We start from the raw sequence: 15,968 nt of genomic DNA, 5'->3' as shown, positions 1-15,968 counted from the left end.
AAAAAAAAAAAAAAAAAGAGAGAGAGAGACAACTAGACACTATACATACTATCTATGAAGACGTCTTGCCAAAAGTACATCATTAAACTATAATAATAAAAATGCAGACTATAGGAAACTCTATAAGGCAACCATGTTTCTTTAACAAATGAACTGCCAGGAAAAAATGTATATTTTTATCTATACAAGAAGGATCCCCCCCCCAAAAAAAAACTTAAATTATTTTTTGGAGGGCAGGCCCTTTGTAGTACAGACTTTCTCTGCTAGGTTAGTGTTCTAGAAACCCAGCAGCATCAGTGTACCAGCTAGCATTGCTGTGAGAAGCTGAGTATGGCTTCAGTGAATTTTTTTTCCCTGAGATTCTTTTAATGCATTTGCCCATTTCATGATGGCTGATTTATGAATGCACCTGTCCACGCCGTGCTGAGTGCTCAGCACTTTTTGACCATAAACACCCACCTTCCCTATTCACTTGATCTTGCCCCAAGCGACTTTCTTTTGTTTGAAAACAGCTCTCTGTTCATATCTTTTGCCCATTTTGTAATGGGGTTGTTTGTTTTTTTTTTTTTAGCACATTTGAGTTCCTTGTAGATCCAAGATGTTAAGCCTTTGTCAGACCTGGAGTTGGCAAATACTTTTTCCCAGTCTGTGGGTTGTCTCCTGCTCTCTTGATGGTTTCTTTGGCTTTGCAGAAGTTTGTCAGTTTAATGAGGTCCCACTTATCTATCTTCTCTCTTATGGCCTGTGGGTTTCGGGTTTTGTTCAGGAATTGGATGCCAGTTCCAATTTCCATGAGGGTATGTCCTTCATTTTCTAAGGTTCTTATGGTTTGAAGTTTTACATTTAGGTCTCTGATCCATTTAGAGTTAATTTTTGTGTATGGGGATAGATAGGGGTCCTGTTTCAATCTTCTGCATGTGGTCATCCAGTTTTCCCAGCACCATTTACTGAATAGGTTCTCCTCTCCCCAGTGTTAGGTGGTGGAGGCTTTGTTGAAGATGAGTTGGTTGAGAAATTGAGGTTTTGCTTCTGGAATCTCAATTCTATTCCATTGGTCTATATGCCTGTTCCTATACCAATACCAAGCTGTTTTGATTATTGTAGCTTTATAGTAAAGTTTGAAGACTGGTAATGTGATACCACCTGTTTTTTTTGTTTTTTTTTCCTGAGGATTGTTCTGGCTATTCTTGGTCGTTTGTGTTTCCATATGAATTCATGTGTTGTTTTTTCTAAGTCTGAGGAGAATACTATACAGCCATAAAAAAGAACAAAATAATGAATTTCGCAGCAACCTGGATGGAACTAGAGTCTATAATACTGAGTGACCTCTCACAGAAACATAGATCTGAGTATCACATGTTCTCACTCATATAGTGGATCTTGATCATCCAACATATTACCATAAGAAAATGACTACAGTGGTGGGAAACTATGGGGGGGTGGGGAAGGGAGATGGGATTAATGGTAGTAAATATCTGTCTGGGGACGGGGAGACACCTCTTATCAACAAGGGTGCCTGAATGAAGCATATTTGTATACCTAACCCTTAACTGTACCCTAATAATTAATATTATAATTAAAAAAAAAAAAAGAAAACAGAAAACAGTTCTCAAGTTGGGCTCGGTGGCTGTTTGTAATCCCGCGCTTTGGGAGGCTGAGGTGAGTGGATTGCCTGAGCCCATGGGTGCGAGACCCGCCTGGGCAACTTGGCGAGACCTCATCTCTACAATAAATCAAAAAAATTAGCCAGGCATGGTAGGACACGCCTGTAGTTCCAGCTACTTGGAAGGCTGAGGCGGAAGGATCACCGGAGCCCAGCAGGTTGAGGCTGCAGTGGCCAGGAGCAGCCACTGCACTCCAGTCTGAGTGACAGAGTGAGACACCAACTCAAAAAAATAAAATAAAATAAAATAAATAAAAAATAAAAAATGAAAACAGTTCTCAAATGGAAAACTTGCTGATGTGGAAGAGGTGGAACAAAAAATGGCAGAAGCCCTAAAAGGCATAAAAACTAACAAGTTCAAAAACTATTTTGAGCAGTGGGAAAAGTGTCTTGATAGGTGTATTGCATCAGACAGAGAGTACTTTGAAGGTAACTGAAGTGTAAATATGTAAGAACAAACACACAATTTTCTATAAATAAATTCCGGGTTTTTTTGTATCCCCCCCCTTGTATATATGTATTTTGTTCATTGCCCAATGGTGTGTTGGAGCCAGCTTGTACTGGTTCCCAAGAACCAACTGCACACATCCCTTCCCAATTCTGTATTCACTGATATCACATCTCTTGACACTGACTATGATGGGAGTGTTTACACCATGAGAATTAGCAAATGATTTAAATCAGAACTTTAAAATTCCTCTTTTTTTTTTTTTTGAGTTGGAGTCTCACTCTGTTGCCCATACTGGAGTGCAGTGGCTGCTCCCAGCCACTGCAGCCTTGATCTGCTGGGCTCCGGCGATCCTTCCACCTCAGCCTTCCAAGTAGCCGGAATTACAGGCATGCGCTACACACCCGGCTGATTTTTTGATTTATTGTAGAGATGAGGTCTCGCTGCCCAGGTGGGTCTCGAACCCGCAGGCTCAGGCAATCCACTCACCTCAGCCTCCCAAAGATGCGAGATTACAGGCTGAGCCACCGAGCCTGGCTTAAAATTCCTCTTTTTGAAAGCAGGGTCCAGCATGCCATTATCTAGTACAGCTTGGCACTTAGTAGACACTTCGTAAATATCTGCTGAGATGATAAACATGTGACACCGAAGTCCATGTGTTTAACCATTTCATTAGAGTCTTTTCAGCCATTCCTTGAACTGTGCAGAACTCACTGCAGAATTCTGTATCATAGAAACCCCTTGCGGAGGACATTATTGAGGTATTATTTGCATGCTACCTGGCTGCTCTCCAGCAGCAAATGTTGGCATTCTTCCCTTTCAGTTCTGGTTTCCTGGGGACATTAGACAAAGGGGCAGAAGGATGACAAGCAAGAAGGTCATCAGAGGTGACTCATCCTGATGATGGGGTTGTTTTGAGTTCTGGGAGCCAGCATCCATTTCCTGTGCGTGAGTCTGCTGTTGGGCTAGTTGGATTTTTCAGCTTTGAGGTTTCTGTGAAAATGTCAGGGTAGGTGAAGAAAGATCACAAGACCAAATGTGTGTACTCGACTAATGAGAAAATGACATGTGGTATCGGTGGTGCCTGAGGGCAATGATGGAAGAGCCCGTGGTTGTGTGAGGGTCCATGAGAAAGTAGGGGGTGGGACTGGGGCGTGGAGAGGGAGGCTAGGAAGGAGGCAGGCTCTTGTTGAAGAGGATGCTGCTTTAAGACTCTTTGTGGGGAGGGTTCATGTGCGGGAAGCAGGCTTAAGAGCATGTGTCAACCTAGTTTCACATTCCTTCTTTTAGTCTCCTTTCTTCTGTTTAATGACAGCAAATCTTGATGCTCCCCAGTGGATGTGTTCAAGGGAGATGGAAACGGAAAAGGGAAGTTATGTTTGTCATTATAATTATTAGTAGTACTATAGGATAATAGCTTCATCACAAAAATGCCATTAGTGTTGACATCTTGCAGCAACAGTACATGCTTTTACGAGATGTAATTATGGCAGAAAATATTATTCACTTTTTTTTTTTTTTTTGAGTTGGAGTCTCACTCTGTTGCCCAGACTGGAGTGTAGTGGTAAGCCCCTGGCACTGCAGCTTCAACCTGCTGGGCTCAGGTGATTCTTCCACTTCAGCCTTCCAAGTAGCTGGAACTACAGGTGCTGGGCTCAGGCGGTCCTTCCATCTCAGTCTTCCAAGCAGCCAGAACTACAGGCGTGCAGTCCCACACCCAGCTAATTATTTACTTATTTATTTCATAGACGAGGTCTTACCATGCTGCCCAGGCTGATCTCGAGCCTGTGGGCTCAGACAATCCTTTTGCCTCGGCCTCCCAAATTGCTGGGATTATAGGCTTGAGCCACTGTGCCTGGCCTATTATTCACTTTCAAGTTTATTTAATTATTATATAAGAAATACAGTTTATAGTTTAGAAATCAAAAATATAAACTATTAATATATGCCAGCGAGAAATCTACCTCTCACATCTGTCCTCTCTCTACCTGTTTTCTTCAATAAGTAACCTCTTTCCTCAATAAGTAACCTCTATTGTTAGTTCTTATTTATCTTTCCAGACATGTTAATACATAATCAAGTCAATATGAATGTATGTATGTATTTTCACTCTTTTTAGACAGATAGTAATATCTTAGATGTAACTCCATGCCGTTGCATAAAGGGCTTCCTCTTTCTTTCGGATAGTGTGTAGTATTCTTTTGGATGGATGTACTCTCATCTGTCTAATCAGCACACTACAAGTGGACATTTAGGTGCTTCTAATATTTTGCCTTTAAAACCATGCTGCATCCAATGTTCTTGTAATTTTGCACCTGTACCAGTATATCTGAACAGTCTTTGTTTCATACATAGGGCAGCTGAGGTTCAAGGTGATGAAATGACAAGCCTAAAGTTGTAGATGATCATTAAAGCAAGTTCTACTGGGCCAGCCACAGTGAGGGTTTTTCTCTGCTATGACATAGGATCTGGATTTGGGTTCAGCAGCTATTGTCACTTGCTGCTATGCACTCCAGGGTCATTTTCACATGATGCAGTCAGTGCTACGACAAAGCTAGGCACAGAGGAAAGGCAGTTGAGCCTGCCGAGGTGGTCAAGATGAGCTTCTGAGCAAAATCCTAAAAAAAGGATTACGAGCTGGGCTCGGTGGCTCAGCCTGTAATCCCAGCGCTTTGGGAGACTGAGGTGAGTGGATTGCCTGAGCCCGGGGGCTCGAGACCCGCCTGGGCAACTTGGCGAGACCTCATCTCTACAATAAATCAAAAAATCAGCAGGACGTGGTAGCGCGCGCCTGTAATTCCGGCTACTTGGAAGGCTGAGGCAGAAGGATCGTCGGAGCCCAGCAGGTCGAGGCTGCGGTGGCCGGGAGCGACCACTGCACTCCAGTCTGGGAGACGGAGTGAGACTTCAACTCAAAAAAAAAAAAAGAAAGAAAGATTTAGGAGGAGTTAGGCTAAGAAGAGGGCAGGCCGGGCGTGTGGGTTGGAGCAATGAGCAGGCATCCATCCAGAGCAGAGACACGCATGAGATTTGGTATCGCTGGGGTGTCACGTGGGTGGCGGGAAGTGGCTGCGGCAGTGTGTCGTGAGTGCTGTGCGTGTGGGGTGCGGTGGCGAGCCTCTGGGTCCCATGCTTTATGGAGCTCAGACCTGGGTCTTTAGGTCTAACCTGAAGTCAGTGAAACTTCTGGAAAAAGGCTAACTTTTGCATCTTACTTTTAATGATAACATTAAAAAACAAATGAGCTAATCATGGTTCAGATCATCTGGGTGACACTTTATAAGCTATATCACCAAATGATTTCTGTGTTTGCCTTGCCTCTGTGCTTGTGATGAGTTGGCACCAAGTAGTGCTGCTTTAATTGTCTCAGCTAATGAGAAAAAAACAGAGGAGGACTTAATATGTAAATGATGCGTTTGCGCCTGGAGGACGCCAAATGTCCTCCCAGCAGGCTGAATGAACAAAGGGTTAGCAGAAGTTCCAATAGAGAAAGTGGTGGGAGAAGTGAGTCATCACGCAGAGTGCCAGGCTCCCGAGACCCTGCGCCGGAATCATCCGTTCCACCATCACATTTTGTGCAGCAATTAGTTTCAGCAAACATCATCTGTTGCAATAAATTAGTGTTTTTATTTTAAAATGTATTGGTTTTATAGTTTTGTTTCTATTTAATTGGTAAATTACCATTGCTTTTATAGTTTTATGTGCCATAAATATGTATTTATACCTAGTTTTATGTCTATCTATTTAAATGACATGATCGTACATATAAATTATCATCACCGGGGGTACAAATAATTTTTTTCCTTTCAGGGGTGCCTCAGAAGAGTTTTAGGTTACATGATCAAAATGGCATTTTGAACTTGGCAACTTGGCAGTACGTAGTATGAATTGGAAACGGGCAAGTTCAGACCATCTTAGAGACTGATGAAGGCCTGAACTAGGTCAGTGTGAAGTTGTCCAGGAGAAGGCAGGTTTGAGAAATGTTTAGGGTCTGGTGTCTCACTGGGTGTAGGAGGTGAGGGAGAAGCTAGCACGAGCTGACACCCAGGTTTCTGCTTCGGTAAAATTGCTACATTGTGGTGTCATGAACTAAATAAAGCAAGAAACAGAAAGAAAAGGGGAATGGAAGGCAGTGCTATATGTTGAGACAGATAATTCCACTTTGTTTTTGTTTTTTTTTTTGAGTTGGAGTCTCACTCTGTCACCCAGACTGGAGTGCAGGGGCCGCTCCCGGCCACCGCAGCCTCGACCTGCTGGGCTCCGGCGATCCTTCTGCCTCAGCCTTCCAGGTAGCCGGAACCCGGCTGATTTTTGATTTATTGTAGAGATGAGGTCTCGCCAAGTTGCCCAGGCGGGTCTCGAACCCTTGGGCTCAGGCAATCCAGATAACTCCACTTTGGATGTTGCTAAGTTGGAGATGCCTGTGGGGCATCCAGGCAGAAATGCTTAGTGGGTCGTTGGACCCATGACCTTGAAGCCTGAACCAGAGGTCAGGGCTGGCCATGCAGCTCTGGGAACGGTTGGCATTTAGGTGGTGGTTAAGGCAAGGAGAGAAGCCAAAACTGAAACTCTCAAGGAATCACGTGTAGAATTCAGAATATTCTGGAGAACACTAAAGGTGGAGTGCAAAGGAACACCCAGAAATAAGTTTGAGAAAGAACAGCCTTAGGGAATGGGAGAGTTAAGAAAGATTGGATCTTGGCAGCAAATGGAACAAAGTGTTGTCAAGGATGATGTGGGCGGAGGAGAAGGTCAATGAAATAAGGCCCAAAATGTGGTCACTGAACTTAACAATATGGGCATCATGGGAAAGTACACGGTCCCCTCCTAAGTCCCTAAGTCAGAATCCTTCTCAACTATATGCTACATACTTGTTGCCGCAGTTAATTTTTTTTCTTTTCTTTTTTTTTTTGAGTTGGAGTCTCACTCTGTTGCCCAGACTGGAGTGCAGTGGCCGCTCCCAGCCACCGCAGCCTCAACCTGCTGGGCTCCGGCCATCCTTCCAAGTAGCCGGAATTACAGGCCTGCGCTACCACGCCCGGCTGATTTTTTGATTTATTGTAGAGATGAGGTCTCGCTGCCCAGGTGGGTCTCGAACCCGCGGGCTCAGGCAATCCACGAGCCTGGCTGTTTTTTTCTTTGAGTAGGAGTCTCACTCTGTTGCCCAGGCTGGAGTGCAGTGGCACGCTCATGGCCACTGCAGTCTCGACCTGATGAACTCAGGCTATCCTTCCGCCTTAGCCTTCCAAGTAGCTGGAACTATAGGCACAAGCCACCATGCCCAGCTAACTATTTGATTAGTTGCAGAGATGAGGTCTTGCCAAGTTGCCCAGGTTGGTCTCGAATCCATGGGCTCAGGCAATCCTCTTGCCTCAGACTCCCAAAGTGCTGGGATTACACGTGTGAACTACCATGCCCGGTGGCTCCAGTTAATTAACTGGAGAATTAACTGGAGTTGGCACGAGAGTTGATGCCTGCCTGATCTTCCTTGTTTGGTACAGGTGAGAAGGGTTACATCATTGGGAAGAGAACAACACATTCTTGGACCAGGAAGAAAGGACTGGAGCAGGGAAGGAGAGGCCTAGTAGGGAGTGTAGTGGACTTCGGGAGGAAGGAAGTGGGATGTGGGTAAGAGAAGACTTAGAATAGATGCTGAGAGTTGACCCAGGACTAGCAAGGGCTGGAAAGGGGGGGCTTTATGATTATAACAAGTCTTGCGCATGTGGGGTTTTCTCCATCTGTCCACAGGAAGTCAAAGGTAGGAAAAGTGAGTGTGATTATTGACACACAGGGGTTAGTATACAGGTTTTGCTGTTCCTGGTGACTGGAAACAACTTATGTTCCTCAAAGGCCTTTGAACCTACAACTGAAGAAACTCCCTTGCTGAATTCCTGGCAGTGGTCTACGGTCACTGTACTCTGTGGGTCTCAGTGCACTAGGATGACCAGAGACCCGGTCTCGCCCATTTCTTACCTTCTCCTGGTTGAATTCTCCAACTAATTACAGCTATGCTTCCTCTGTTGTCCCCTGGTGAATGCCCTGTCCCCTCCAAGTCTCTGAAATATTTAGTGTAAAACAATGAAAGAATTGTCAATAGTGACTAATTTACTGGAGTATCAAACATTTTGATGAAATGACAGCTTTCGGCCCGAGTGGCCAGAGGCGAGTTCCACAGAAGCCATTTATCTTTTCAGCACTCAGTGAAGTGAGGGTGGCCAGCCCGGTGCCTGAGATGTTCACTGCCCTTCTTTTCTCAAAACCTCCTGAAGAGCTCTACCCTCCTCTTCTTCCTCTTTCTTCAGCCATCCCTGTTTCTTTCCTCCATTTTTACCTGGCCATAATATGAATTTAAAGTATCTTTTCGCTGGGCTCGGTGGCTCAGCCTGTAATCCCGCGCCTTTGGGAGGCTGAGGTGAGTGAATTGCCTGAGCCTGCGGGTTCGAGACCCGCCTGGGCAGCGAGACCTCATCTCTACAATAAATAAAAAAATCAGCCAGGCGTGGTGGCGCATGCCTGTAATTCCGGCTACTCGGAAGGCTGAGGAGGAAGGATCGCCGGAGCCCAGCAGGCCGAGGCTGCAGTGGCCGCTCCCGGCCACTGCACTCCAGTCCGGGCCACAGAGTGAGACTCCAACTCAAAAAAATAAAAAAAAAAAAAATAAAATATCTTTTCAGTGTTGTGTTAGTGAGGTAATACTTGTTCCACATTGTAGATAGCAAACGAGCCTATAGATGTTTAGTTTCCCTTACCATCAATCTGAAGATGTGCCAAAGAAGAGAGTAATTAAGTTGGGGTCTCACTCTGTTGCCCAGGCTGGAGTGCAGTGGCATGATCATGACTCACTGCAGCCTTGACCTCTTGCACTCAAACTATCTTTTTGCCTCAACCTCCTGAGCAGCTGGGACTACAGGGGTTCACCACCACACCCAGATAATTAAAAAAATTTTTTTTAGTAGAGACAAGGTCTCACTATGTGGTCCAGGCTGATCTCGAATCCCTGGGCTCAAGCAATCCTCCTGCCTCGGCCTCCCAGAGTGCTAGGATTACAGGTATGAGTCACTGAGCCCAGCCTACAATATACACTTATTAATAAAAGTAGCCAAAGGCGGAGAAAGGCCACAGGCTGCTGAGGCTCCAGGGGGGCCAGTCTTTTGCAGCTGGCACCATAGGCCAGTACTTGAGTGGACTGTGAAGCCCAACTGCTCAGGGCTGAACCCTAGCTCTGCCACTTGCCAGGAATGTGGCCTTCAGCAGGGAATTTTTACAGCTCTAGGCCTCAATTTCCTCATCTGTAAAATGGAATCATAATAATGATTACCTCCTAAAGCTGTTGTGGGGATTGGTTGAGCCAATGTACACAAAGCCCTTAGGAGAGGCTGGCTCGTGGTGACTGGTGTGTAAAGGTGACTTTTAAAGAATGTTATAGTTCTTTGGAGGACAGTTGAGTAATAGATGTCTAAAGTCATTAAAATATTATTGTTTTTTACTGTAATTTCACTCCTGGGAATTTATCTCAAGGGATTAATACACGGACATTTAAAAACAAGGTTATAACCATGGACAAAGGTTTTGAAACCATTTTATTTATAAAACAAATAAGAAATAACCTAAAAGTTCACCAAAGAAGGGTTAATGGTCAAATATTCGCTGAATCAACAAGACAGAGTATTTGCCATGGGTGAGATGATCAGCACTAGCTATAAACACGTGACCAAGTGTTCGTGAAGTCACATGAAATAGAAAAAGTGACTGCAGAATTGTATATGTGTCACAATAACTTTATAGGCACATATCGCCTGGTTTTTCTGTCTGAGGTTTAGAGGTGAATTCTTAAGATGTACTTTAAGGTATTTTAAAGTAGGTTAATTACTAAACAAAACCTATATTTTATTTTATTTTATTTTTTTGCATCAGAGTCTTACTCTGTCACCCAGGCTGGAGTGCAGTGGCATGCTCGCAGTCACCACAGCCTCAACCTGCTAGGCTCAGGCGATCCTTCTGCCTTAGCCTTCCAAGTAGCTGGAACCATAGGTGAGGGCCACCACACCCGGCTAATTTTTTAATTTATTGTAGAGACGAGGTCTTGCCAAGTTGCCCTGGCTGGGTCTCGAACCCTTGGACTCAGGTAATACTCTTGCCTCTGCCTCCCAAAGTGCTGGGATTACAGGTGTGAGCCACCGTGCCTGGCAAAACCTATGTTTTAAGTAGATGTTGAACATGCCTGGAGAGCCCTTGCGTGTCAAGTGCTCTGTACTCAGGGCCCTACTGGGACTGGCTAAGACTGGCTAAGACCCTGCCCTACCACCCCTCCACTGCTCCTCCTCCACTCTCCCCCATCCCCACCTACCTGTCAGCATGCCTGCTTTCTGTGCAACATACTGACTTCTTTCAGATTGCCTGTGTGACAGGCTGGCTCATTGTGACTGGTATGTAAAGGTGACTTTCAAAGAAAAGAAAAGAAAACCAGCAGTATGGTGTTTGGCACATCGTAGGAGTAGGGATTTAATAAATGTTTGTGGGACTATATGTATGGTCATGCAGGGTTTCACAACTATTCAATCAAAGATGGGGCATATATGGCAGTGGCCCCATAAGATGGCTGAAAAATTCCTATCACCTCGTGGCACTGTAGCTGTCTTGATTAGTGCAGTGCATCCCACTTGTGTTTGCGGTGATGCTGGTGTAAAAAAACCTCCCGCACTGCTAGTCATCTAAAAGTCTAGCACATATAATTTTGTATGGTACATAGTACTGATAAATGACCGATAGGCTTATGTATTCGCTATGATATGCTTTAAAAAAAATAAAAAAACTTTTTCATAGAAATATGTTGGCCAGGCGTGGTAGCTTACACCTATAATCCTAGCATTTTGGGAGGCCAAGGTGAGAGGATTGCCTGAGCTCATGGGTTCGAGCCCAGTCTGGGCAACTTGGCGTGACCTCATCTCTACAATAAATCCAAAAATTAGCCGGGCATGGTGGCACATGCCAGTAGTTCCAGCTACTTGGAAGGCTGAGGTAGAAGGATCACCTGAGCCCAGCAGGTCGGGGCTGTGGTGGCCGTGTGCCACTGTTTATCTTTTGTACCGTATTTTACAGCGTCCCACTGTACTCCAGCCTGGGTGAGAGAGTGAGACTCTGACAAAAAAAAAAGGAAATATGTTGCCCAGGTTGGTCTTAAACTCCTGGCCTCAAGTAATCCTTCTGCTTCAGCCTCTCAAAATACTGGGTTACAGGTGTAAGCCACTGCACCTCTCTGTACTATGCTTTTTATTGTTATTGTTATTGCTATTTTATTATTATTATTTTTTGAGTTGGAGTCTCACTCTGTCGCCCAGACTGGAGTGCAGTGGCCGCTCCTGGCCACCGCAACCTCGACCTGCTGGGCTCCGGTGATCCTTCCGCCTCAAACTTCCAAGTAGTCGGAATTACAGGCATGCGCTACCATGCCCGGCTGATTTTTTGATTTATTGTAGAGATGAGGTCTCGCTGCCCAGGCGGGTCTCAAACTCATGGACTCAGGCAATCCACTCACCTCAGCCTCCAAAAGGTGTGGGATTACAGGCTGAGCCACCGAGCCCGGCTTTATTGTTATTTTAGAGGGTCATCACAGATGATAGCTCCACATGTGTTATTACCCCTGAAGACCTTCCAGAGGGACAAAAAGTGGAGGTGGTGGACAGTGATATTGAAGATCCTGACCCTGTGTAGGCCTGGGCTCATGTGTGTATTTGTGTCTTAGGTTTTAATAAAACAGGTTTTAAAATTTTTAAAAATAGGCCAGGCTCGGTGGCTCAGCCTATAATCCCAGCACTTTGGGAGGCCAAGGAGAGTGGATTGCCTGAGCCCGCTGGTTCGAGAGCAGCTTGGGCAACTTGGCGAGACCCTGTCTCTACAATAAAATAAAAAACAGCCAGATGTGGTAGTGCGTGTCTGTAGTTCTGGCTCCTTGGAAGGCTGAGGCGGAAGGATCGCTGGAGCTCAGAAAGTTGACATTGGGGTGGCTGTGAGCATGCGTGCTACTGCACTCCAGCCTGGGCAAAGGGGTGAGACTCCAACTCAAAAAATAAAAAATAAAAAATAAAAATTTTAATAGGAGAAAGTTTTTAAAACAAGGATGTAGAGAAAATATTTTCACAGTACAATGTGTTTGTGGTTTATGCTGAGTGTTGTTGCAAAAGAGTCAAAAAGTTTTAAAAAATTAAGAAGTTTATAAAGTAAAAAAGTTATAGTAAGCTAAGGTCAGTTTATTATTGAAGAAAATATTTTTAAAAATGACTTTAGTGCAGCCTAAGTATGCAGTGTTTATAAAGTCTACAGTAGTGGGCAGTGATGTCCTGGGTCTTCACATTCACGCACCACTTGCTCACTGACCCACACAGAGTGACTTCCCTTCCTGAAAACTCCATTCATGGTAAGTGCCCTGTACCGGTGTGCCACTGTTTATCTTTTGTACCGTATTTTTACTGAACCTTTTTTATGTTTAGATACATAAGTACTTACCATGTTGTTACAACTGCCTACAGAATTCAGGACAGTAACAGGTGGTACCATAGCCCAGGTGTGTAGTAGGCTATGCCATCTGGCCTTGTCTAAGTTACATTCGAATGATGTTCACCCATGATGAAATCATCTAATGATGCATTTTTCAGAATACATTCCCTTTGTTGTATTTAAATGGAAAGTAGTGTGCTATGAACAGCACGTATAGTATTATCCATGTCTGTGTGGGTCTGATCAGGGTAGAGCACTGAAAACGTGATAGATAGCTAGATGGCTACATAGATAGATGGATAGCTAGATAGATAGATAGCTAGAACCCGATCTATAACATGCATGTTGCTTAAATTTTTTCTCCTCCCTGGGTTAGGGTCTTCATTAGGGAGTAAAAAGGAGAGGGTGGTGATTATTCTCACTGCTACCAACAATTCAGGGCAGCAAATATTTTGCTTTTGTTTTTGTCTCGAACTTCCCAAGGCCTCTTCCACATGCTAATCAAGTGTCCTAGTGACCAAACGCCTTCCAGCTAACAAGTGTGCTGCACTACCTGAGAACACACCAGCTTTACAGGGCACAATATTAATACACATGACACAACTGGAGGACACCACCAGACAATATATATGTAACCGAGTGCTGGAATGTACACACAAAAGAAAACGACTTTGGTCATATTAAAAATCACGCAGGAATAGCTTCAAACATTTTCCTCTCAACATATTATATGCTCTTATTTCTAAGGAGTCTCAGGCTCGCTAGTTGAGTGATTATGGTGAGATGGAAAGAACATTAACTGATAATTAGGACATGTCTATTCTAAATTTGGTTCTTCTATATGTACGCTTTTTAAGCAGTCCTTTCCATTCTCTAGAGTTAGAGGGGTTGAACTCAATGCTTTTAAAGGTCCCTTCTGGCTCCTAACAGAGTAAGATTCCTAGAGACTGGGAGTCTGACTCCCTGAAATCCTTGAGGCCTGAGCGTGTCGGTCTGTATCTCTTGGCATGACAGAGAGGAGTGCCCAGGAGCAGAGATGGTGATGAGCCGACAGCTGTGTCTTGTCCCAGTGTCCGCTGTCCTGGAGAAAGGCTGAGTATCCACACCATGACATTTCCAGGCGAGACTGAACGGGGGTGTGATGGCTGCAGTTGATAGCTGCACCCGCTTATACCAGAAACAGCCTGTGGTCACGTTAGACCTGTGAGTCTTGAGTGGACAGTGCATGATTTGCTAAGGGAGTTTGAAATGGGAGGGTTCTCATTAAATGTTTTCATCCTCCTCTCAGAGGACTCCAAGGTGCCCATCACCCCTTCACCTCGGAGTCCCCCGACGGGCCCTGCACACCCTCCCCGGTCCAGAGCGCTGAGCGCCTCTGACCGCTGGTGTCGATTATGGCCACCAGAGGGCACTCTTGCAATGTGGAGACCAGCAGTTCTTTTAGCGTTGGAGGAACCTGGTTCCCATCTTTGCCAGAACATCTGGATTTGCTGAAGCCACGCTGTACTTAAGTGGTTCTCCACTGGGGATGACTTCTCTTCTCGCACCAGGAAACATTTAACAATGTCTGGAGACAGTCTTGGCTGTCCCAGCTGGGTGGGGGAGGGTGCTACTGGCATCCACCGAGTAGAGGCCACGGATGCCGCTCAACACCCAGGAATGCTCAGGACAGCTCCCCCCAGCAAAGTACCAGGCAGCCCCCAAATATTAAAATAGCGCTGAGGTTAAGAAGGGCTGCTGTGCTCAAACCTACTGCCAAAACACTGAGAGTACCCCCTGGAAGTTCAAGTCCTCTGGGGCAGAGCTTTTAGTCTCCTGGGTCACCTACCTGGAAGGGAAATGGTAGAATAGGGACTTCAAAGCATTTCCCATTGTCTGAGGGGGTCACAGGGCACCGGACCACTGAAGAAGAGGTAAGGCCAGCCAGAGGGCACATGAAGGGCTCCATGATGGAGACAAACCCTGTCCCTGGGATTGGTGTCTCCGAGCCAGGCCCAGGCCCTGTGACAACACCACCCAGTTCCTTATGCTGAAGCAGACAACACAAGCTCTTTGTCTCCCCAAACTGGGCAGGGTGATGGGAAAGCCCCTGGGGGTTCGTCCTTCCTGCAGGGGCAGGGATGGGCCTGTGGCTCTGGGGGGAAGTGAGAAGCAGTTTTCTTTATAGCCCTGGGAACTCCTGGGAGAGAGACTCAGTGGTGCCCTTGTTGGCATCGAGGCTGAGGAAGAGAGATGGAAATGAAGAACCTCCCAGCTCCTTTCGCCCAAGTCCAGCTCGGAAACCCAGGGCCTAGCTTCCTTGCCCATCTCAACCCTCCTGAGGAGTGAAAGCCACCTCTGCCTCACTCTGGGTCTCTCCTTTCCCAGCGGGTGGCGGTGTGTCTGCCACGAAGAAGGACTGAGAGGCTGCAAAAAGCAAATGATCAGGGAGTCCCGAGAGGGGGGTGCACACCTCCTCCTTGGACTGAGAAACAGGGACAAACAGTGGGTGCAGGGGCCCTCCGTGCCTCCTCCGTGCGTGCGCCGTGTCATAGGAAATGGAGACAAGTTCTAAGCGTGTCACTGGCTGCCTAGGAATAGGAGGACAATGTAGATCAACCGCCTTGGCTCCTGGGCATCCCTTTCCGTTGGCATGTCCTTGGTTGAGCAAAAGACCCTCTCTGTCAGGTGTCTCCCATGCCCAGTTGCCTGATGTCTCAAGTTGGCCCTGCTTGGCAATCTTCTGGTAAGGAGCAGAGAATAAGGGACCCCTGTCCATATCCTCCTCCCTCACCTTCCCCCTTCTACTCCAAGGTCCTCCATTGGGATCTGAGGGTCATTCCGTAAGGACCCCTGCTTAGTTCTGAGGTTCCTTCTTTGAGGCCGGCTTCCCACTTCTCCCAAGGTGCTTCTCAGGCCCTTGCTTCCTTGGCATTTCACTCTCAGAGAGGAGATGGTGGGGGGAAGGGAGGAGCCTGGCTGGGGGGATGCCCAGCTTCACTCCAGGCCTCAGGCTCCCTCAGCCCCTCCCCTCATCTCCTTCCCATCACAGCAGATCAGAACACAGGGGAGCATGGCAGAGCCTGGGGTCCCCTGGAGGGCGGTAGTGCCAGAGGGCAGTTTGCGAGGGCATTTTATTCATGGTTGCAGTGGAGTATGACAGAGCTGAGGGGGGCTGGTGTCTCCCTATTCCACCTGCCTGGATCCCGGGGCAGTGGAGAAAGAAGGAAGTGCCTGAGTGGGACAGGGGATTCCAGGGTTTCAGAAATCAGAGGGGTGGGGCAGAAGTGGACGGAGGGGTGGGAGAGGGAAGGGAGACCTTAGCCTTGATTAGGGAGACGGCCCCAGTTGGAAGACTCGGACAAGCCGGGCTCGGTGGCTCAG

The 15,968-nt window shown here is 46.3% G+C and overlaps 1 pseudogene; it reads right to left on the bottom strand.

Moving 5' to 3' along the window:
* Window positions 1-15,407, bottom strand: part of LOC103264249 — a 22,135-nt pseudogene extending 6,728 nt beyond the window's left edge.
* Window positions 15,408-15,968: the final 561 nt, after the last annotated feature.

The sequence above is a fragment of the Carlito syrichta genome, unplaced genomic scaffold, assembly GCF_000164805.1.
Source record: "Carlito syrichta isolate Samal-C Ts95f unplaced genomic scaffold, Tarsius_syrichta-2.0.1 Scaffold305636, whole genome shotgun sequence".
Taxonomy (NCBI): Eukaryota; Metazoa; Chordata; class Mammalia; order Primates; family Tarsiidae; genus Carlito; species Carlito syrichta.
Note: the sequence above shows the minus strand (reverse complement) of the source record. Positions and strands in the feature narration are given on the sequence as shown.